General features: G+C 34.7%; 1 protein-coding gene across 3 annotated transcripts in view; it reads left to right on the top strand.

Annotated features, from left to right (window-relative positions):
* Nucleotides 1–22,892, top strand: part of LRP1B (LDL receptor related protein 1B) — a 1,862,224-nt gene that overhangs the window by 977,650 nt on the left and 861,682 nt on the right. The gene's annotated exons all lie outside the window — the stretch shown is intronic.

The raw sequence follows: 22,892 nt of genomic DNA, 5'->3' as shown, positions 1-22,892 counted from the left end.
TTGTTTGGGGGGGATTATTGAATTCTCTGTTAGATTTATATAAGTATTTTTTAATCTTAATAAACCAAACAGATTAAGGGCTTCTTCAAATTTTTTAGGCACCATTATTAGGTTATTTGGGCTGTCATAACAAAATGCCAAAGACTGGTGGTCTAAAAAACATGAATGTATTTTCTCACAATTCTGAACAGACTATTAGTCCAGGATCAAAGTGTTGGAAAATTCGCTTTCTCTGAGGCTTCTCTTCTTGGCTTGCGGACTAGTGCCCTCTTACCATGTCCTCACATTGCCTTCTGTATATGTGTGTGTGTGTGTGTGTGTGTGTGTGTGTGTGTGTATCTCTTGTGTCTCTTCCTTTTCTCATGAGGACATCAGACCTAGTGGAGCAGAGCCTCACATTTATGACCTCATTTAACCTTTACTAAAAGCCCTGTCCCTACATACAGTCACGTTGGGTGCTAAAGCTTCATCATGAGAATTTGAAGAGGATGTGATTCAGCAGGTAACAACACCCAACTTATATTATTTAATCTTTGTATGAACCCTATTAGTAGGGTTATTTTATCATCTCAATTTCTTAAAACAGTTATGTTGTGATATAATTAACATGTGATAAGCAGCACATATTTGGAAGATACCAACATATGTATATATCAGTGGAACCATTACTGTGATCAAGATAGAGTACATATCCATCACAAACCAGATGTTTACTTGTGTGCTGTATACTCCCATTCTTCCCCACCCTTCCATGAAATAACTTATCTGCTTCCTATCACCACAGATCAACTTGTATTATTTTATAATTTTATATAAATGGCATTGTACAGTATATACACTTTTTTGTCTGGCTTCTTTTACTCAGCATAATTATTTTGAAATACACTTACGATGTTTCATTTATCAACAGGTAATCTCTTTTTATCACTGAGTATTTCATGTTATGGATATACCAAAATTTGTTGATTCTTGCACTTCTTGATGTACATTTGGCTCCCAGTTTGGGCTATTACAGGTAAAGATGCTCTAAGCATTTGTGTACAAATTTTTCTTTTGCTATAAATTTCTTTTTCTTTTGGAAAAATACCTATGGATAGAAGGGCTGGATCATATGGTAGATGTATATTTATGTTTTTAAGAAACTGCACAACTGTTTTCCAAAGGGGTGTGCCATTTTACATTTCTAGCAGTAGTGCATGAGAAGTCAAGTTTTTCTACATTTTTGTCAACACTTTGTCCAGTGATTTTATTTTTAGCCATTATAATTGATACATAGTTGTGACTGTCATTTTACTTTGTATTTGCCCGCATTTAACTAAAGATATTGAACATTTTCTCTTGTACTTATTCATCCTTCTTTGTTCTTTGGTGAAGTCTGATTTGAAGACATTTTTGCCCTTTTTGTATGGGATTATTTTCTTATTTGTGAGTTCTGAGTGTTTTTTTATATGTTCTGTATACAAATCCTTTATCAGCTGTCTATTTGGTAAAGATTTTATCCTTTTGCGGCTTCTCTTTTTACCCTCTTAATGTCTTTTGGAGAGCAGAAGTTTAATATTTGATAAAATTCTAATTTAACTGTTTTTTTATGAAATGTCATTTTGGTGTCACACCGAAGAAATCTTTGTCTGATCCAAGGTCACAGAGGTTTTTTTCTTATGATTTCTTCTCTGAGTTTTATACTTTTAGTCTTCACATTTCAGTCTGTGATCCCTCTTGAGTTAATTGTATATGAGATGAGGCATGGATTCAAAATTATTTCTTTGCATATAGATATCCATTTTTTTCAGTACCACTTGTTGTAAAAGCTATATTCTTTTTTCACTACATTGCCTTTACACCTCCATCAAAAATCAATTTTTATAGGTATGAGTTTATTTTGAGAGTTTTAATTCTGTTCTACTGATCTATTCACACCTCTTTATACCATACCATACTGTTTTGATTACTGTAGCTTTATACTAATTCTTTAAATCACATACTGCTAGCCTTCATTTTTGTTCTGTTAAAGTTGATTTGACTCTATGAGATCTTTCAAATTTCCTAGTGAATTTTATAATCAGTTTCCCAATTTGTACAGAAAGTATTCCAGGGCTTAATCGAATTGAAATGATAAATTTGGGGAGAATTAACATCTTCACGATATTATGTCTTCCAACACATAAACAAGGCATATCTTTCATTCATTCATTCATTTATTCTTTATAACTCTTTACAATGCATGTTATCATGTACACATATTTTTTTTTACATTTTTCAGATATTTCACATAGTTATTATGCATTTAATACCACTATTTTAAACTTGAATTTTCAATTGTTTGTTGCTAGTATATAGACATAGAAATGTCAGTTGCATATTGACATTATATCCTTCAACCTTGCTAAAGTCACTAATTCTAGTATCTTTTTAATAGGTTCCACTGGATTTTCTATATAAGCAACCATATAATCTGCAAACCAGGTTTCCTTTTTTTCTCTCTAATCTGGTTGTTTTTTATTTCTTTTTCTTGTCTAAAGGAAGTGACCAGAGTTTTAAGTACTGTGTTGAATAGAAGTGATGAGAGCAGATAACTGTCTTGTCTTGTTTCTGCTCTTAATGGGAAAACATTCAATTTTTCACAATTAAGTATGTTACTTATAGGGTTTTTCATAGACACCCATTATCAGATTGAAGAATTCCCCTTCTATTCCTAGTTTGCTGAGAATTTTTATAAATAGTGGACATTAGATTTTGTCAAATAATTTTTTGAATGTAAATAATTATATTATTTACTTATTATTTTTAATTATATTATATAATTATATTTAATTATATATTATTTATATATATTTAATTATATATCTTATATATATAATATCTTATATAATATCTTATATAATTATATTTAATTATATTATTTAAGTAAATTAATATATATCATATATATATCTTATATAATATTTATATATTACATAATTATATTTAATTATATTATTTAATTAAATTAATATATTGTTGGATTTGATTTGTTAAATTTTGATTACAATATTTGTGTCTTTGTTTTATGAAGGATTTGTAGTTTGCCCTTTTTGGAAGGTCTATGTTTGATTTCAAATCAGGGTGATGCTCACCTCATAGAATAAGTTGGAATTATTTACTCCTCTTTATATATTTTTTAAATGGTATATTTTCTTTATTAATTATTTAGTAGAATTTACCAATTTAGCCACTTGAGACTGGAGTTTTCTTTATGGGAATATGTTTTTTAGTTACAATTATGTATATTTTTTCATATATTTAGCCTATTAAATTACCTACGTTTTCTTGAGTGAGTTTGGTATTTGTGTTTTTCAAAGACTATGTCTTTTTTGTGTGTGGGGGGATGGTGGATTTTAATTTAATTTAATTTATTTACTTTTTAATATAATTTATTGTCAAGTTGGCTAACATACAGAATATACAGTGTGCTCTTGGTTCAGGGGGTAGATTCCCGCAATTCATCTTTTTTTCATCAGAGTTGTTGAATTCATTGGCCTAAAGGTATTTATAACATTCTCTTACTATCCTTTTACTCTGTGGAATGTGTTAGTGATACCATTTCTTCTATTCCTAACTTTTGGAATTTATATCTTGTTTCTCTTTGCTCATATTGGCTAGAGTTTTATCAATTTTATTTTTTTTGAAGAATCAGCTTTTTGTTTTATTATTTTTCCTCTATTTTTCTATATTCTTTTTCATTGCTTTTTAGTTCTGTCTCTATTATTTACTTTCTTCTGCTCGTTTTGTGTTTAGTTTGGATTTATTTTGTAAGTAATAAAGGTGAAAGCTGAGGCCATTGGTTTTAGACCTTCCTATTAGAGGTGTTTAGTGCTAAAGATTTTCACTATATTTAGTGGGGTCCCATTCTGTCATGCTTTTTACTTTTTAAAATTTTTGTATTGTTCAAATGTTTCTATACTCACTTCTTTGATTTATGGATAACTTAAAGTATGTTAGTTTCAAAATATTACAGACTTTTTCTAGAGATTTTGTTATTGATATCTAACTTAATTCCATTGTGATCAGAGCAGATATTTACATTACTTAATTCATTTTAAATGTATGTTTTATGTCAATAACCAGCACACGGTCTATCTTAGTAAATCTTCACATGCTAAGTGTCTATCATACATTTGAGAAGAGTAAGTTTTTGGTTAGATATTCCATTAGAATCATTGAGGTCAAGTTAGTTGATTGTGTTATTCAAGATTACTGTATCTTTGCTGATTTCCTGTCTACTTGATTTATCAATTGTTGGGAGAGGTATGTTAGGATCCCTGATAAAATTGTGGATTCATCTCCTTGTTATAGCAGTATTATCAGTTATTGTTTACCACATTTTAAAGCTCTGCTGTTAGATACATAAGCATTAAGTATTATAATGTTCTCTTGATGAGCTGATCTTTTCATATCATTTATTGGTATTAACAATAATTCTTTGGTTATTTTAGTGATTAATTTAGTATTCATTCTATATGTCTTTAATTTTTTGCAGGTATATCTTGAGATTATATTAAACCACTCTACGTGTAGTATAAGCCCATAAAAGTAGACTTGTCTCTCAGATTTTTGATATTATTTGTCATGTATTTTACTTGTACATATGCTATATTGTTATAATTTCTGCTAAAGTAGTCCATTATCATTTAAAGAGTTTGAAATAATATCTTTTTAAAAGTGTATGTATTAACTCTTATAGTTATCATTTTTGGTGCTCTTCATTCCTTTGGTAAATTCAGATTTTACACTTCTACTATTTTAATTCTGCATGATGGGCTTCCTTTAACGTTTTTGTTTTTTGTTTGTTTTTGTTTTATTTATTCATTTTTTTGTAATGCTGGTGATGAATTCTTCTAGCCTCTGTAGGTCTAAGAACATGTTTATTTTATCTTTTTTTAGAAAGATATTTTTGTTGGATATAGGTTTCCAAGTTGACAGGTTTTTTTTTGTTTTGTTTTGTTTTTTCTTAACTTTTTTTATTATTGAGAGACAGAGAGAGACAGAGCATGAGCATGGGAGGGGCAGAGAGAGGGGGAGACACAGAATAGAAGCGGGCTCCAGGCTCTGAGCTCTCAGCACAGAGCCTGATGCGGGGCTCAAAGTCACAAACTGCGAGATCATGACCTGAGCCGAAGTCAGACGCTCAACCGACTGAGCCACCCAGGCGCCCCGACAGGTTTTTACAAATGCCCCACTGCCATTTTGCTTGCATTTTTCTAAAAAAATTATGATGTTATTCTTATATTTTCTTCTCTGTATACATATCCTTATTCTCTAGCTGCTTTTTTTTTCTTATTTGGTAAAATTTACACAACAAAATTAACCTCTGGCTGCTTTTACAATTTTCTGTTTACCACTGGCTTTGAGCAATTTAATTATAAAGTAACTTTGACAGTATATTTTTTTTTTACCTAAATTCCAATTAGTCAGCATATAGTGTAATATTAATTGAAGAACTAGAATTTATTCATTCATCACATATATAACACCCAGTGATCATCATTGCCCTCCTTAACACCCATAACCCTTTTAAACCATCCCTCCATCCACCTCCTATCCAGCAACCTTCAGTTTGTTCGCTATAGTTAAGGGTCTGTTTTTATGGTTCACTTCTTTGTCCCTCCTATGTTTATTTTAAACTGTACATTTGAGTGAAATCACAGGTTTTTGTCTTTCTTTGGCATTTTTACTTAACATGAGAAACTCTACCTCCCTCCCCATCATTATGAATAGAAAAATTTCATTTTTTGATGGGTGAGTAATATTCCATTATGTGTATCTATAAATATACCACATCTTGTTTATTCATTCATCATGGTATGGACATTTGGACTCTTTACATAATTTGACTATTGCTAACAATGCCGCTATAAACATTGGGCTGCATGTGCCCCTTCAAATCGGTATTTTTGTAGGTTTTGGGTAAATACCTCGTAGTGCAATTGCTGAGTCGTAGGGTTCTATGTAATTTTTTTAAGGAACGTCCATAATGTTTTCAACCAGTTTGCATTCCCACCAACAGTGTAACAGGGTTCCCCTTTCTCTGCATCCTCACCGACAAGCTGTTGTTTTCTGTGTTGTTAATTTTAGCCATTTGACAAGTGCGAGGTGTTATTGTAGTTTTGATTTGTATTTCTTTGATGATGAATAATATTGAGCATCTTTTCATATGTCTGTTAGCCATCTGCATATTTTGTTGATTTTCATGGTAATTCTCTATGCCTCCTGGATTTGAATGTCTGTTTCTTTCCACAGATTAGGGAAGTTTTAAGCTATAATTTCCTCAAATAAACTGTCTGCTCATTTTTCTCTTTTTTCTTCTGGGACTCCTACTATGATATGAATGTTATGTGCTTTTGTGCATGTTGTGCACAATATTGTGATCCAATATTTCTTTCCCTCTTCTTTTCAGCTTCATTATTTTCTGTAATTTTATCTTTTTTTTTTTTTTTTTTTTTTTTTTTTTTTTTTAATGAGAGAGACCACAATTGAGGGAGAGGGGCAGAGGAAGGGAGAATCTTAAGCAGGCTCCATGCTCAGCACAGAGCCCAATTGGAGGCTCAATCCCATGATGCTGGGATCAAGACCTGAGCCAAAATCAAGATTTGGATGCTCAACCGACTAAACCACCCAGGCAGCCTCATAATTTTATCTTCTATATCACCTATTTGTTCCTCTGATTCTTTCGTCCTGTGGTCATTACATCGGTTTTGCATCTCAGTTACAGGATATTTTATTTTGGCCTGACTAGTTTTTTATATCTTTTATCTCTGTGGTAAGGTACCCCCTGCTGTCTTCTATGCTTTTCTCAAGCCTGCATAGCATCCTTATGATCGCTACTTTACATTCTGGACAAGGCATATTACTTTTATCTGTTTCAATTAGATCCTTGTCCATGACCTTATCTTATTCTTTCTTTTGGGATGTATTCCTCTCTTGGCATTTTATCTGGGTCTCTGTCTTCTGTGCATTGGGTAAGCCTTTTATGTTTCCTGCTCCTGAGAGTAATGGCTTTGTAATGAAGAGGTTATATATTGTCCAGGGCATGGAGCTTCAGGAACAATCTCTGGTGTATGCTGTGTGCATTCTGCTGCTGTGTTTTGGCTGCTTTTTCCCCATTTGATCCTCTGAAGCATTTCTCCTTGCCTGCAGTGGGGAGTGCTTGGGCCTTGGCCAGAGTGTGGCAAGTTGTAACTAGCTGTGCTCTGGTCTGCTCTAGTCTGCTTGTTAAAAAAAATACCTGATACTATTTCCACTAGAGTGGAAGTTTTGCAGAAGCCTATTGTCAGTAGACATGGTGAATGTGGGGGATTTGTGCTGGTCTTCTGGGGGATGGACCCAATGCTCTTGCTCTTAGGCAACTTGTGCTAGAAAAACAGCACCTGCAGAGCACAGGGGAGGAGGGGCTTAATGTAAGCTGTCTAGACCACCATTTTTGGTACTGTGCTTCTCACTGGAGTTAGTTTATGCTGAGGCGTGGGGGAGAGAAATGGCACCACCCCCCTCCATTGTCTCTAATAGGGAAATTCCCATTCTGCTGTAGGAGAAGTCCTCCCACAAGAACAAACAATCCCAGGCTTCTGTCAGATCACTGCCTTGACACTGTCTGTGCCCAGGCCTTCTGCCAGCCTGGCAGTGCCTTGAAAGTGTGTTTTATCCCAGGCAGATCAGTTGACATTTAAAACTAAACTTTAGGGGCGCCTGGGTGGCTCAGTCGGTTAAGCAGCCGACTTCGGCTCAGGTCATGATCTCGCGGTCCGTGAGTTCAAGCCCCGCGTTGGGCTCTGTGCTGACAGCTCAGAGCCCGGAACCTGTTTCAGATTCTGTGTCTCCCTCTCTCTGACCCTCCCCCGTTCATTCTCTGTCTCTCCCTGTCTCAAAAATAAATAAACTTTATAAAAATTAAAAAAAAAAAACAACTAAACTTTAGTGACCTGGTGTGGTGGGGACCCACACTGGGGGAGGGTTTCACCACTCTGGGAATGATGCAGGTTTGTCCCACCAGGGCAGTATCACCAAAGCACAAGTGGATGGATTTTGAAGTAAAGCTCAGTAAAGTGCCAGAGTCCACGTTACTCACCCTCAGCAGGTATTTCTGTACTTTTGTTGAGGTGCATTCACTGGCTCTTTTGTCCCTGGAGAGGCAATGTCACCTCTCTCAGATGTGCTCCAAGAAAGAAAAATCATCTCTCCCACTGCATCCCAGGGGATCCTCAGGTTATGCCATCTGCTACCAGTCTTTCTGTCTTCTGCCCAGGAGTGCTGAGGCACCTGTCAGGCTCCACACCAGCCACACCATGGACCTCTAAAACTCCAGTCTTTGAGCCCTGCTGGTTGTAAAAATTCACAAAAATCAGCCCTTCTCATTTTCCCAATCATAGTCTTTGGGGGAAGTGTTTTCCTTGTGTGATTCCCTGGGCACTGCACTCTCTTTCTCTCGCTTCTCCCATAAACAGTGCTCCCTTCCTTCAGCATCATCTGTGATCATTTTCTCCCCCAAATCACATCTCTACATCTCCTACCACCTAGTATATAGCTTCTTCTCTGCCGTTAGTTGTGTATTTTGCTCTGCAGTCCTCAGATAAATTTTTTGGGTATTCATAATGATTTGTTATTTATCTAGCTGTGTTTGAGGGATGAGGCAAGTCTTGGGTCCCCTATTAGCTTTTCCTCTGTTTGTTATAGTTTCTTTCATGTTATTACATGTTTTATTTGAGGGTTTTTTTTTTAAATAGGAGGGATTATAGTTTTCTTTAAATTTGTAAATATTTTAGGCCATTTTTTTAATAAATATCCCCACCATCCTGGTAGACACTAATTACCCATATATTGAGCCGAGTTGTCCCTTAGCTTCACTTATGCCTTTTTTGTCCCTTTTTCTGTTCTTTTTTCTCTGTGTGTTTTATTTTCAATAAGTTGTATTATTATGCCTTCAAATTCATTGATCTTTTCTCCCACCATTTATAATCTTCCATTAATACCAACTAGAGTATTTTTCATCTTATATAGTATTCATCTCTGAAAGTTTTTTTTGTGTCTTAAAGATACTTTTCTGCATGTAATTAACTCCTATGCAAATTCTAACATCTGTGTTAGTTCTGGGTCACATTTGATTAATTATTATTCTCATTATGAGCCATGTCTTCCTTCCTAATAATTTTGATTGGATGTCAGGCATTCTGAATTTCACTTTGTTTTTTGCTGAACATTTTTTATATTCCCATAATTTTTTTTATCTTTGTTCTCAGATGCAACTGATTACTTGAAAGCAGTTTGATCCTTTTGGTTCTTACATGTATGATTGTTTGTTGGGTCTGGAACAATGTTCATCTGGGGGCTAATTATACCCAATGATTGAGGCAAGGTATTCTGGAGTTCCCTATTCAAATGTTATGAATTATGGATTTTCCATTCTGGCTGGTGAGAAAAAGATATTATTTTGGGTTCTCTATGAGCACATGAAATGTTCCCTGTCCTTTTTTTAAAGGATCCTTTCCTATTTTGGTTAGTTTCCTCAGGTGTGTGTGTCTTATGCTGAGGACTTGAAAAGAACTGTCTGAGGATCTGTGGGGCTCTCTGTGCACCCTCTCTTCTTTGGAAGTCTTAACTACCTTGTTCTTCCTAGACAAAGCCTATCTCGTCAAGGTGTCTGATGGGATCCATCTCAGTTTTCCTTTCCTGAACTAGGGCCTAGAAATACTGTAAAGGCAGTGGCTGGAGTAAAAACAGAGCTCATGTCATTTGCTTCTCATTTCTCACGATCACTGTCTTTTAATATCTGATGTTTATTGTTTAAAAAAAAAAACAACCTCTTACACTGTTGGTGAGAATGCAAACTGATGCAGCCACTGTGGAAAACAGTATGGAGGTTCCTCAAAAAGTTAAAAATAGAACCACTCTATCATCCAGAAATTACATTACTAGGTATATACCCAAAGGATATGAAAATAATTATTATAGGGATACATTTACCCTGATGTTTAAAGAAGCCTTATCTATAATAGCCAAATTATGGAAAAAGCCCAAGTACCCAACGGCTGATGAATGGATAGAGAAGATGTGTTATATATATACATACACACAAGAATGGAATATTATTCAGCCATAAAAGTGAATGAAATCTTGTCATTTGCAATGACATGAATGTAGCCAGAGTGTATTATCCTAAGCAAAATATGTTAGTCAGAAAAAGACAAATACCATATGGTTTAACTCATACGTGGAATTTAGGAAACAAAGAAAACAGATACTAAGAAAGATATAACCATATGTGTTAAGATAAAGTACATGAAAAAAAAGATAAAATACACTGGCTGTAATTACTGCTAAACATTAAAAGATACAAACATTAAAGACACAGATTTTAGCAGTGAAAATTAAGTTCCTTGAATAAACATTTAACGATAATTAAGCAAAAGAGTTATATTACTAGCTAACTCTAGTTGATCAATAAAATAAAATGAAATTTTGAAAAATCTACAGCCACTAGGGGGAAAAAAGGAATGTATTTTTCTAAGTAAAAATAAAAACACAACTTTGTATCATTTTTTCCTAGAATAAATGCAAACCAGCAGTTAAAATATGAATAAATTTTTAATGCATTGATAAAATTGTACATGTACATTTTCACCTTATGATTTCACATAGACAAGATATATGTTTGCTCATTAAATGTCCACTGCCTTTTCTTCCGATAATAACCACTAAATTCTATTTTTGGGGAAAACATCTCTCTTTTTTTTTTAAAGTTTATGAATCTTGGTTCTTTCTTTATTTATTTTTTGTAATATGAAATTTATTGTCAAACTGGTTTCCATACAACATCCAGTGCTCATCCCAACAGGTGCCCTCCTCAATACCCATCACCCACCCTTCCCACTCTCCCACCCCCCATCAATCCTTAGTTTGTTCTCAGGTTTTCAGAGTCTCTTATGTTTTGGCTCCCTCCCTCTATAACCTTTCTTTTTTTTTTTTTTCTTTCCTCCCCCATGGTCTTCTGGTAAGTTTCTCAGGATCCACATAAGAGTGAAAACATATGGTATCTGTCTTTCTCTGACTGACTTATTTCATTTAGCATAATACCCTCCAGTTCCATCCATGTTGCTGCAAATGGCCAGTTTTCATTCTTTCTCACTGCCAAGCAGTATTCCATTGTATATATAAACCACATCTTCTTTATCCATTCATCAGTTGATGGACATTTAGGCTCTTTCCATAATTTGACTATTGTTGAAAGCACTACTGTAAACAGTGGGGTACATGTGCTCCTATGCATCAGCAGTCCTTTATCCCTTGGGTAAATTCCTAGCAGTGCTATTGCTGGGTCCTAGGGTAGTTCTATTTTTAGTTTTTTGAGGAACCACCATACTGTTTTTCCAGAGTGACTGCACCAGTTTGCATTCCCACCAACAATGCAAGAGGGTTCCCGTTTCTCCACATCCTCGCCAGCATCTATAGTCTCCTGATTTGTTCATTTTAGCCACTCTGACTGGCGTGAGGTGATATCTTAGTGTGGTTTTGATTTGTATTTCCCTGATGAGGAGGGACGTTGAGCATCTGTTCATGTGCCTTTTGGCCATCTGGATGTCTTTAGAGAAGTGTCTATTCATGTATTCTGCCCATTTCTTCACAGGATTATTTGTTGTGGTTGCTTTTAGTTTTGTTGATTGTTTCCTTTGCAGTGCAGAAGCTTTTTATCTTGATGAGGTCCCAATAGTTCATTTTTGCTTTTAATTCCCTTGCCTTTGGAGATGTGTCAAGTAAGAAATTGCTGAGGTTGAGGTCAGAGAGGTTTTCTCCCTGCTTTCTCCTCTAGGGATTTGATGGTTTCCTGTCTCATATTCAGGTCCTTTATCCACTTTGACTTTATTTTTGTGAATGGTGTCAGAAAGTGGTCTAGTTTCATGCTTCTGCATGTTGGTGTCCAGTTCTCCCAGCACCATTTGTTAAAGAGCTGTCTTTTTTCCATTGGATATTTTTTCCTGCTTTGTCAAACATTAGTTGGCCATACTTTTGGGGGTCTAGTTCTGGGGTTTCTATTCTATTCCATTGGTTTATGTGTCTGTTTTTGTGCCAATACCATGCTGTCTTGATGATTACAGCTTTGTAATAGAGGCTAAAGTCTGGGATTGTGATGCCTCCTGCTTTGGTCTTCTTCTTCAAAATTACTTTGGCTATTCGGGGCCTTTTGTGGTTACATACAAATTTTAGGATTGCTTATTCTAGCTTCTAGAAGAATGCTGGTGCAATTTTGATTGGGATTGCCTTGAATGTGTGGATAACTTTGGGTAGTATTCACATTTCAACAATATTTATTCTTCCAATCCATGAGCACGGAATGTTTTTCCATTTCTTTATATTTTTTTTCAATTTCCTCCATAAGCTTTCTATAGTTTTGCGCATACAGATCTTTTACATCTTTGGTTAGATTTATTCCTAGGTATTTTATGCTTCTTGGTGCAATTGTGAATGGGATCAGTTTCTTTCTTTGTCTTTCTGTTGCTTCATTAGTAGTGTATAAGAATGCAACTGATTTCTGTACATTGATTTTGTATCCTGCAACTTTGCTGAGTTCATGTATCAGTTCTAGAAGACTTTTGGTGGAGTCTATCGGATTTTCCACGCATAATATCATGTCATCTGCAAAAAGTGAAAGCTTGACTTCATCTTTGCCAATTTTGATGCCTTTGATTGCCTTTTGTTGTCTGATTACTGATGCTAGAACTTCCAACACTATGTTAAACAAAAGCGGTGAGAGTGGACATCCCTGTCATGTTCCTGATCTCAGGGGGAAAGCTCTCAGTTTTCCCCATTGAGAATGATATTAGCTGTGGGCTTTTCATAAATGGATTTTATCATGTTTAAGTATGTTCCTTCTATCCCAACTTCCTCAAGGGTTTTTATTAAGAAAGGATGCTGAATTTGGTCAAATGCTTTTTCTGCATAGATTGAGAGGATATGATTCTTATCTTTTCTTTTATTAGCATGAAGTATCACATTTATTGATTTGTGAATGTTGAACCAGCCCTGCATTCCAGGAATGAATCCCACTTGATCATGATGAATAATTCTTTTTATAATATGCTGTTGAATTCGATTTGCTAGTATCTTATTGAGAATTTTTGCATCCATATTCATCAGGGATATTGTCCTATAGTTCTCTCTCTCTTTTTTTTTTTTTTTTTTTTTTTTTTTTTTGCTGGGTGTCTGTCTGGTTTAGGAATCAAAGTAATGCTGGCTTCATAGAATGAGTCTCGAAGTTTTCCTTTCCTTTCTATTTTTTGGAACAGCTTGAGAAGGATAGGTATTATCTCTGCTTTAAATGTCTGGTAGAATTCCCCTGGGAAGCCATCTGGTCCTGGACTCTTATTTGTTGGGAGATTTTCGATAACTGATTTAATTTCTTAGCTGGTTATGGGTCTGTACAAGTTTTCTATTTATTCCTGTTTGAGTTCTGGAAGTGTGTGGGTGCTTAGGAATTTGTCCATTTCTTCCAGGTTGTCCAGTTTGTTAGCATATAATTTTTCATAGTATTCCCTGATAACTGCTTGTATTTCTGAGGGATTGGTTGTAATAATTCCATTTTCATTCTTGATTGTATCCATTTGGGTCATCCCCCTTTTTTTAAAAAAATTTTTTTTAACATTTATTTATTTTTGAGACAGAGACAGACAGAGCATGAACAGGGGAGGGTTAGAGAGAGAGGGAGGCACAGAATCCAAAACAGGATCCAGGCACCGAGCTGTCAGCACAGAGCCCGACACGGGGCTCGAACTCACAGACTGCGAGATCATGACCTGAGCCGAAGTCAGACGCCCAACCGCCTGACCCACTCAGGCACCCCTTGTCATCCCCCTTTTGTTTTTGAGAAGCCTGGCTAGAGGTTATCAATTTTGTTCATTTAAAAACAAACAAAAAAAAAAAACCAAAAAAAACGACTCTTAGTTTCATTGATCTGCTGTACAGTTTTTTTAGATTCTATATTGTTTTTTTCTGAGCCCAGGAAGATGGCAGCAGAGGAGGGCGTTGGGCTCACTGCATCCTGCTGATCACTTAGATTCCACCCACATGCCTAAATAACCCAGAAAATGGCCAGAAGACTAGCAGAACATACTCTCCAGAGCCAAGCGTAGACATATCTCTATACAATATAGATTTGGGTGGAAATGACATTAACCTCATTTTCTCCAGAATTTACTTGGTTAACTCTAACACAATTTAATCTGAATATTCCAATATTCTAACTACAATGATTTAGGCAAAGGTTTTATTCAATTTAGGTCAATGGTTATAAAGTCTTATTTAGAAAAAAATATTATTAGCTAATGCTTTTATGCGCCAGGACTTCTTCCAAGAGGTTTGACTATGTTAACTAATCATTCAAAAATCCTGGTTGTAGAGACTGGCCTTTTATGGATGAAGAAGTTACGACATTTTTTAGAGCACCTGGCTAGCTCAGTCAGAAGAACACCCAACTGTTGTTCTCAGGGTTATCAGTTCGAGCCCCACATTGGATGTAGAGATAAGGAAAACTAAATAACTAAATAAACATAAAAAAAGAACTTATGACACTTTAGATATTATGAAGCTAACTCATAATTGGTCAAACTGAGGCCTGTAGCCAGGCAAATCTGACTCACTACTGTGATAATCTCAAGAACTTTGTAATACTGGAACAGTTGGGAGACGATAGCTCTCTTCTCTCTGGATGTGGAAGCTAAGGTAAAACCCTGGAGCTTCCAGGAGCCAAGATTTAGAATCTGAGACTGAAGTCAATACAGAGGAAAAGAGAAGTCGAGAAAAGGATAATGGACCCTAGGTTCTTCCCAATGATACAATGTGAGCTTCTGTGTTCAGTTGTATAACACCGATCTCTGGAATTTCAGTTAGTGAGCCAATAAATTTTCCATCATTTTATTTGATACCATCCTATTCCACCAGTTTAAATTGGGGTTCTGCACTTGAAACTGGAGTTTTGACAAGCACACCAAATAAAATTTCCCCTCAATTCTAGAAAGCCCTTGTTTCATTATTGGATTATCTCTGGTGAGCCACTCATGTGCACAGTAGTTAAACCTAAATTCCTCTTGTGTCCTGGTATTTGTTCTGTATCTTCTTACTCTTATGTTGCTTATACCACCAGCAAATATTCCCCGTGAGTATCAAAGCCAACTTTTCAACTATGCGGGACACAACTGACCTCATTTTTTAAAAAATATCTGGGAGATAGGTGTTCTGCTTGGTTTTATAAAGTGAGCTTTTCATCTTCTGGCTTCCTGACCAGCTATAAGCCTAACACTTTATCAGACATGAAAAAGCTTTATTTTCTCTACATATACTACTACTCAGTAAAGAAAATGAGAGCAATCTTAATAAATGAGTGCATGAATAGAATGTAGTTTTTTTTTTATTAAAAGATCTTAAAATACAGAATAAAGTTGAAAACATCATTAAAATCACATATCCCAAAAGAAGGATTGGTTTCAGTGACCTGGGTATTTGTTGTCAGTTTTAAGATCCAAAGAGATATTCAAAAATTTTAATGGTATCTAGGTTGATCCATAATTTATTAGGACTTATTGGTAGCACCCATCAGGAACACAAAGGCTCCATTCTTTGTGTAGGTGAATATGCAAATAGTATTTGTATATGTATTGCATGTGTGTATATGTGGGTTTTTGAGACTTATTTCTAGGTATTATACCTTATAAATTTGTAAAAATCCATTTAACATAAAGTAACAGATGTGAAACAGTTATTATAGCAATATGTATGTAGTAAAATATCCATTTGGATATTTTCCAGGTATAGTATTTAAAAGCCTAAGTTCAGAACTTGCAACTTGGGTTCAAATCTCAACATTGTTCCTTATTGGTTGTTGCTGCATAAGATATTTTTATGTGTACCATATATATATTTTTTAAGTTGGAGAACCAAGACATTTAGCCTTTTCTTTTTTCTTTTTTTACTTCAATAAATCTTTCAATATTAAGGCAGGCAGTTCCTGGAAGCCCTTGCATCTTGCCTGCAAGAAGCACAACTTCGAATCTTATCAAGGGATCAGAAATTCTGGTAAGCTGGTTGGTTCTTCTAAGTCCAGGAAGTGCCATGTTCTCTGGCCGGTATTCCAGGAATGATGATAACATATATGCAGCAGTTCTGAGAACCTACAGAGATGTGGGCACTTTTCTCCCATCTATAACTAACATATAACCTAATTTCCTAATGCTAAGTCTATTAGGCTGATGTGCCTTAGACCTTTTGCTTGAGTCTTTTTAAAACTGAATTTGACAAAGTATTTAAAATTGTAACAGTGGGGAAGATATTCTATGACAGAGAAATTGACAGGGTTATCCAATAAGTCTCATTTCATATGGTTTTAAAGCTGGCCTAATTTAATATTCATAGTAGATTATTCTTTAAAAACAATGAAAAAGTGCTAATTTTGTTAGCATCATTATTTAGACATTTTGTAGTATCTCATAATTCAATATTTTATGCTTTCAGCTAGAAGCAAAAGTGTATCCATAGAATTGAATACCAGCTATAAATGCAGTTTGCATTTTATTTTTATTTATAGATATTTATGAACTCTTCCATCATTGTGCCGTGTACATCTTTAATTTTTCTTTTTTAAAATTTCTTTAAGTTCATTTATTGAGAGAGAGAGAGAGAGAGATTGACAGAGAGAGAGGGAGAGAGACAATCCCCAGCAGGCTCCTCACTGAGCCCCAATGTGGTACTCGAACGCATGAACGTGTGAGATCATGCCCTGAGTGAAAATCAAGAGTCCAACTCTTAATCAACTGAGCTACCCAGGCACCCCTTCTTTAAAGTATCTTTGATAGAGGTTCTGCTACTCTGAAATTCCAACTCAAGTTTGTGGTTTAAGCTATATATCTTCTCCTTACCTAACTGGCAGTTTCGGGGCATTAAGAAATTATATAGATGATTATTTTGGTAGATATCTGCAAACAGATGCATTTTTCTTAACTAATTTACCATCAGATCAGGTATGTTTTTGCTCATCATTTTATTTCAAATATCCCACTATGTGCATTGTGTGACACATAGTTAAAACTCATTAAATTGTTTTGAATAAATGAATGATATTAGATACACATTAAAATGGAAAGGGAAATAAAATTGAAAATCCCATGCCTTTAAAAAAGTGAAGCTCTCTTTTATAGATGGGGAATTGAGGATAGGAAAGCGTTTCTTTTGTGCAGATTAATTTCTACTTTGTTGAAATTCATTATTACTATGCAATTTAGGAATCTAAGACATTTATATGCAAGCTTTGAAACAGTAGTATTAATGAAAGGGAACAGTGAAGATTCAAAATCAGTACAATCATAATTTGTCAAATTCCTTAAGGACATACATTTTTACCTATAACCTATTTTTTTCTACTTTCTAGTTAAAACTCTTCTACATTCTCAGCAATAACCCCTGCACACAGACACACTGTAAATTGGCAAAATATCTAACCATACACATGGAGCTTTGTAGAAACTTAAATATCTAGTGTATGTTATTTTTTTATATTTCATAAAAGCACCTTAATGTCTTGTAAATGAATTTTTTGTGAGGCTTTCTAGTTTCATTTGATCTTTATTAGTAATAATTAATATAATCCAGTCTCCATTATCTGCACATGTTGTACACAGTAGTAATGAATCATGCAAAGTGTAATTCAGAAATAATTTTTATTTGTATGTGGGAAGTATTATGTGATGTTTGGGAGTAAATTTCCCTCCCTAATTATGTTTTGCTTAAGGTAATTAGTTTGCCCTCCCTGAGCACACGTCAATTGACAGTGGGGGAAATAGAGCCCTGACGTATTCTGGGAAAATGTTTTTACATATTGCAGCTGAACAACATGCAGACACTCAGTACTTGTATATAACCTGGGAAAAGTCCAAGGAGGCTAGTACCGTCTGGAGGATTATTCTGTCTTGGTGATCAAATCATATTCCTCAAAAATAGCTGCATACATGTCTAATTTAACTCGGTCAATCTGTTCTCACCATGCCAATTTAATAAAGGAGATCCAGTAAACTAGATAGCTTAATGGACAGAACTCAACACCAAATGGACATTCAGTTTATTGTTAGTTCTATTAGGTCTGCTTGTCGCTCTCTGTGTGTATAGATGATTACTTAAAATGTTATTTCATTTTCTCCCTATAACAGTATATTCTTGTTTGTTTGTTGTTTCAGTACTTTGAGTCATAGCTAAAAAGTCACACTTCCACAGACATTGTATAGAAAATCATTGCTGGAACACTCTTGGTGCTCATAATTCATTATAGTTTAGACAATAGAAGGAAATAAATTCTAAGGACAACTGTACTACACAGACAAAATGAAATTTTATTCTACAGTGTTTCTAGGTAGCAAATGTTTCTATGCTGTGTGCTAATAAGTACATATTTTCATTACATTTTTAAAGGACTTGGATCATATTAATAAGAGGAATGAGAGGTTTATACTAAATGTGAATCTTTGTACATATCTTTTTTCTACTAACCTCTCCCTTCAGAGAATCTCTTTCTCTCTTCCCTATGCATGCGCGCACACACACACACACACGTGCACACACACACACACACACACACACACACACACACACACCCCTTTTTACATTAGGCAAGTATTTGAAATCTAACCTTCAGTTTCTTTAATTTTGAGTATTAAAAAACATATAGATTGTAGGTAGTGATAATATTTCTGTTTTAATGTTAAAATTTCTAGTCTTACCCTTGATACACTGATGGGGCAACATATATACCTGGGATTTATGGAGTGTGGTTTCTTTAACTATAGTTTACATGAATGTTAATAACCCATGCAGCAAAGACATAATAGTAAATGAAATGCAATAATATAGACTATGAATACTAATGCATGCACCAGAGACCCTGGCCCATGATAGATCTATAATAATGTTTCTCTTTATCTTGCTGTTTTTTTTATTGGTGATTGTCAATACGTTGACTCCTATTTTCCTAAAGGTAAATAGTGATCTGTACTTTACTTATTCCTGTTTGCAATGCACTGTATACTTTATTTAGAAAACTTTTTTCTTCTCTTCCAGTTAATAAATTTAATCTGGACCTACTAAATCCTCTAAGGGACAGATACGAATCCAAAAAAGAAGGGTCTATATTTAATATGAGCTTGGAAGAACTACTGTAGATTAATCAGGTATTGCACCATTGGAAGAGGGATGTTACTGGTAGGGAATGCTAAATTCAGATGCACAGAAAGGACAGAGAGATGGGGTGGTGGAATCTTATCTAGAGAGAGAAAGAGAGGGAGAGGTGAAGGGAAGAAAAGGAAAAAGAGAATTTGAAGAAACTTCAAGTAGTTAAATATGGTCTGAGCATAGCACTCAATGGGGGAACTGGCAAGAAAAACATACTAGATAGGAAACCAGGGCTCAACTAGCAGATGGTCTTCTATGCCAGGTAAAGATATTCATTGGGTTTTGTGGGACCTGTCATCAAAGACTTTGATGAAAAGTTACAGAGTGAGATTTCATTTTAAAAGATGATTCTGATGGAACATAAAGAATGGTTTATATTAGTAAAACTTGAAGTAGGGAGACCTGGCTGAATTCTGTGGCTGCATTCCAACTGAGGTAGATTAGGGAGGTCATTGTACATGAGGAGAGGAGGATAATTTAAATGTATTAAGGCAGTAGAACTATGGGTGTACAGGGAAAGGGATAAAATGGTGACTTTCTTGTTTCTTGTCTGGGTGATTCAGTGGATTCAGGTGCAAACACTGAAATAGGAAGTGACAGAGTAGAAGATTTGAATGTTTCTCTCTGGTGTATGTGTGTGTCAGGGGGTGGTTTTCTGTGTGTTTGGGAAGACATTATGCATTCCATTATAAATCATTGAGCTTGAGATACCGGAGACGTCTAACTGGAATTGCATAGTAGGAGTTAGGAATATGCCTAATTAGGAATATGCAACTGGATTTTAGGAAAAATATCTGAATTTCAGGTTTTAAAAACAGAGTTGCCATCAGTAGTTGGAGCCACTGGGGACTGGTAAAATCATCCATCTATCCATTCACTAACTACTAATGCAACACATATAAAAAGGACATATTGCATGCCTGTTGTGGTAAATAATAAGTGAAGTCAGTGAATAATAAGTTATCAATGGTTTTGGAGTATTTGCAGAGAAAGAAAAAGTGTTACTGAGCATTTATGGGGTATTTATTATGAACCAGAAAAGTCAAAATGATTGCTTTTTTTCATCTTCAAAATAATCTTATGTGGTAGGTACTACTCTCATTTTACAGAAAAAGAAATAGAGGAAGTGAATAGTTGAAAAAATTAGCTAACATTACACATCTAATAAGTCTCCAGATCTTATTGTACTTTGAATGTTGTTCGAATTTTCTTATTAGAATATTTCCTTAACAGAATTTTTTACAGGAGAGAAAATTAAGACAGATGATACCAATATATCAAAAGACATACAGTATTGTGAGAAAAGACATATTACAGGTAGCTATAAAAACTGCTATGATTAAATTTGGGAATAACATGAAAGAGATTCTGGAGAGAATAATTTGAAATATGGATTATCTATCTGGAGCCTTTCCTGTGGCACCAGGGACCTTCAAGAATCACTTTATTCTGGGTAGACATTCTGTCATGTTCAAAGTTAGATGGAAATTAAAGCAATAATAGCAAAAACAAGTAACTTAAGTCAAATTGCATGTTGTTGAAAAATGTTATTACTGTAAAACACATCAGGGTGTATTTTTCCACAGGATATGTGGAATGATTTTTCTTACCCAACATGGAATCATTATTGATCGATTGATTGGAAGTCACTGGCCCTGTTGTTGTTGTTGATGTTGTTATTGTTGTTTTAATTATTGAAGTATACTTGACATACAATGTTATATTAATATATATAGGTGATTAGACAGTTAATATATATATTAATATATATAGGTGATTAGACAGTTCATCACTTAATGCTCACCATAATAAGTGTTGTCATCATTCACCACCATACAACGTTACTACACTATTACTGACTATATTCTCTGTGCTGTACATTTTACCTCTATGACTTATTTATCTTATACCTGGAAGTTTGTACCTCTTAATACCCTTTCCCCAACCCACCTCCTCTCTGGCAACCACCAGTTCTCTATATTTGAGAGCCTACTTGTTTTTCAGTTATTTTGTTTGTTCATTTGTTTTTCTTTAGATTCCACATATAAGTGAAATTATATGGTATTTGTCCTTCTCTGACATATTACACTTAGCATAACATCCTCTAGGTCCATCCATATTGTCACAAATGGCAAGGTTTCATTTACTTTTATCTCTGAGTAATATTTTATTATGTAGACATGCACACACATAAACACACCATATCTTCTTTATTCATTCACCTATTGATGGAATTATGTTGGTTCCATATCTTGGTGATTGTAAATAATGGTGCAACAAACAGCATCTATCTTTTTGAATTAGACACATAGATCAATAAAATAGACACATAGATCAACAGAATAGACACATAGATCAACAGAATAGAGAATTTTCATTTTCTTTGTGTAAATACTCAGTAGTGTGATTACTGGATCATATGATATTTCTATTTTCATTTTTTGAGCAATGCCCATACTGTTTTCCACAGTGACTGCACCAATTTACATTCCTGCCAACAGTGCACAAGGGTTCCCCTTTCACCACATCCTATCCAATACTTGTTATTTCTTGTCCTTTTGATTTTAGCCATTCTGACAGGTGTGAGGTGATATCTCATTGTAATTTTGACTTGCATTCTCCTAATGATTAGTGATATTGAGCATTTTTTGTTGTGTTGGCCATCTGTATGTCTTGTTTTGAAAAAGTTTGCTCAGGTTCTCTGCCCATTTTTACTCTGATTATTATTATTATTTTTGGGTGGTGTTGGGTTCTATAAGTTCTTTGTATATTTTGGATATTAATCTTTTATTGGATATATCATTTGTACATATATTCTCCCAATCAATAGGTTGCCTTTTTGTTTTATTGATGGTGACTTTGCTGTGCAAAGCTTTTTATTTTGATACCATTCCAATAGTTTATTTTTTGTTTTTGTTCCCCTTGCCTGAGGAGAAAAATCTATAAATATGTTGCTAAGGCTAGTGTCCAAGAGATTACTGCCTGTTTTGTTTTGCTTTTTAGGAGTTTTGTGGTTTGAGGTTTCACATTTAGGTCTCTCAATCCATTTAGAGCTTTTGTGTATTGTGTAAAAAAGTGGTGCAGTTTCAGTCTTTTGCATGTAGCTATTCAGTTTTCTCAACAACATTTATTGAAAAGACTGTATTTTTCTCATTGGATATTCTTGCCTCTTTTATCATAGATTAATTGACCGTATAAGCATGGATTTATTTCTGGGTTCTCTATACTATTGATCTCTGTGTCTGTTTATTTGGGTTTTTTTGGTGTTTGTTTGTATTTTGTGCAGTGCCATACCCTTTTGATTTCCACAGCTTTGTAGTATATCTTGAAATCTGGGATTGTGATACCTCCAATTTTGTTCTTTCTTAAGATTGCTTTGGCTATTTGATGTCTTTTGTGGTATCATACAAATTTGAGGATTATTTGTTGTAGGTCTGTGAAAAATGCTATTACTTATTTGATAGGGTTTGCATTGAATCTGGAGATTGCTTATTAATTCTTCCAATCCATGAGCATGGTACCTCTTTCCATTTATTTGTATCATCTTCTTCTTCTTTTTTTTTTTTAATGTTTATGTATGTATTTATTTATTTGAGCAAGAGAGAGAGGGAGAGAGAGAGAGAGAGGAAGCAGGGGGAATGACAAAGAGAGAGGGAGACACA

Source organism: Acinonyx jubatus, chromosome C1, assembly GCF_027475565.1.
Source record: "Acinonyx jubatus isolate Ajub_Pintada_27869175 chromosome C1, VMU_Ajub_asm_v1.0, whole genome shotgun sequence".
Lineage (NCBI taxonomy): Eukaryota > Metazoa > Chordata > Mammalia > Carnivora > Felidae > Acinonyx > Acinonyx jubatus.
Note: the sequence above shows the minus strand (reverse complement) of the source record. Positions and strands in the feature narration are given on the sequence as shown.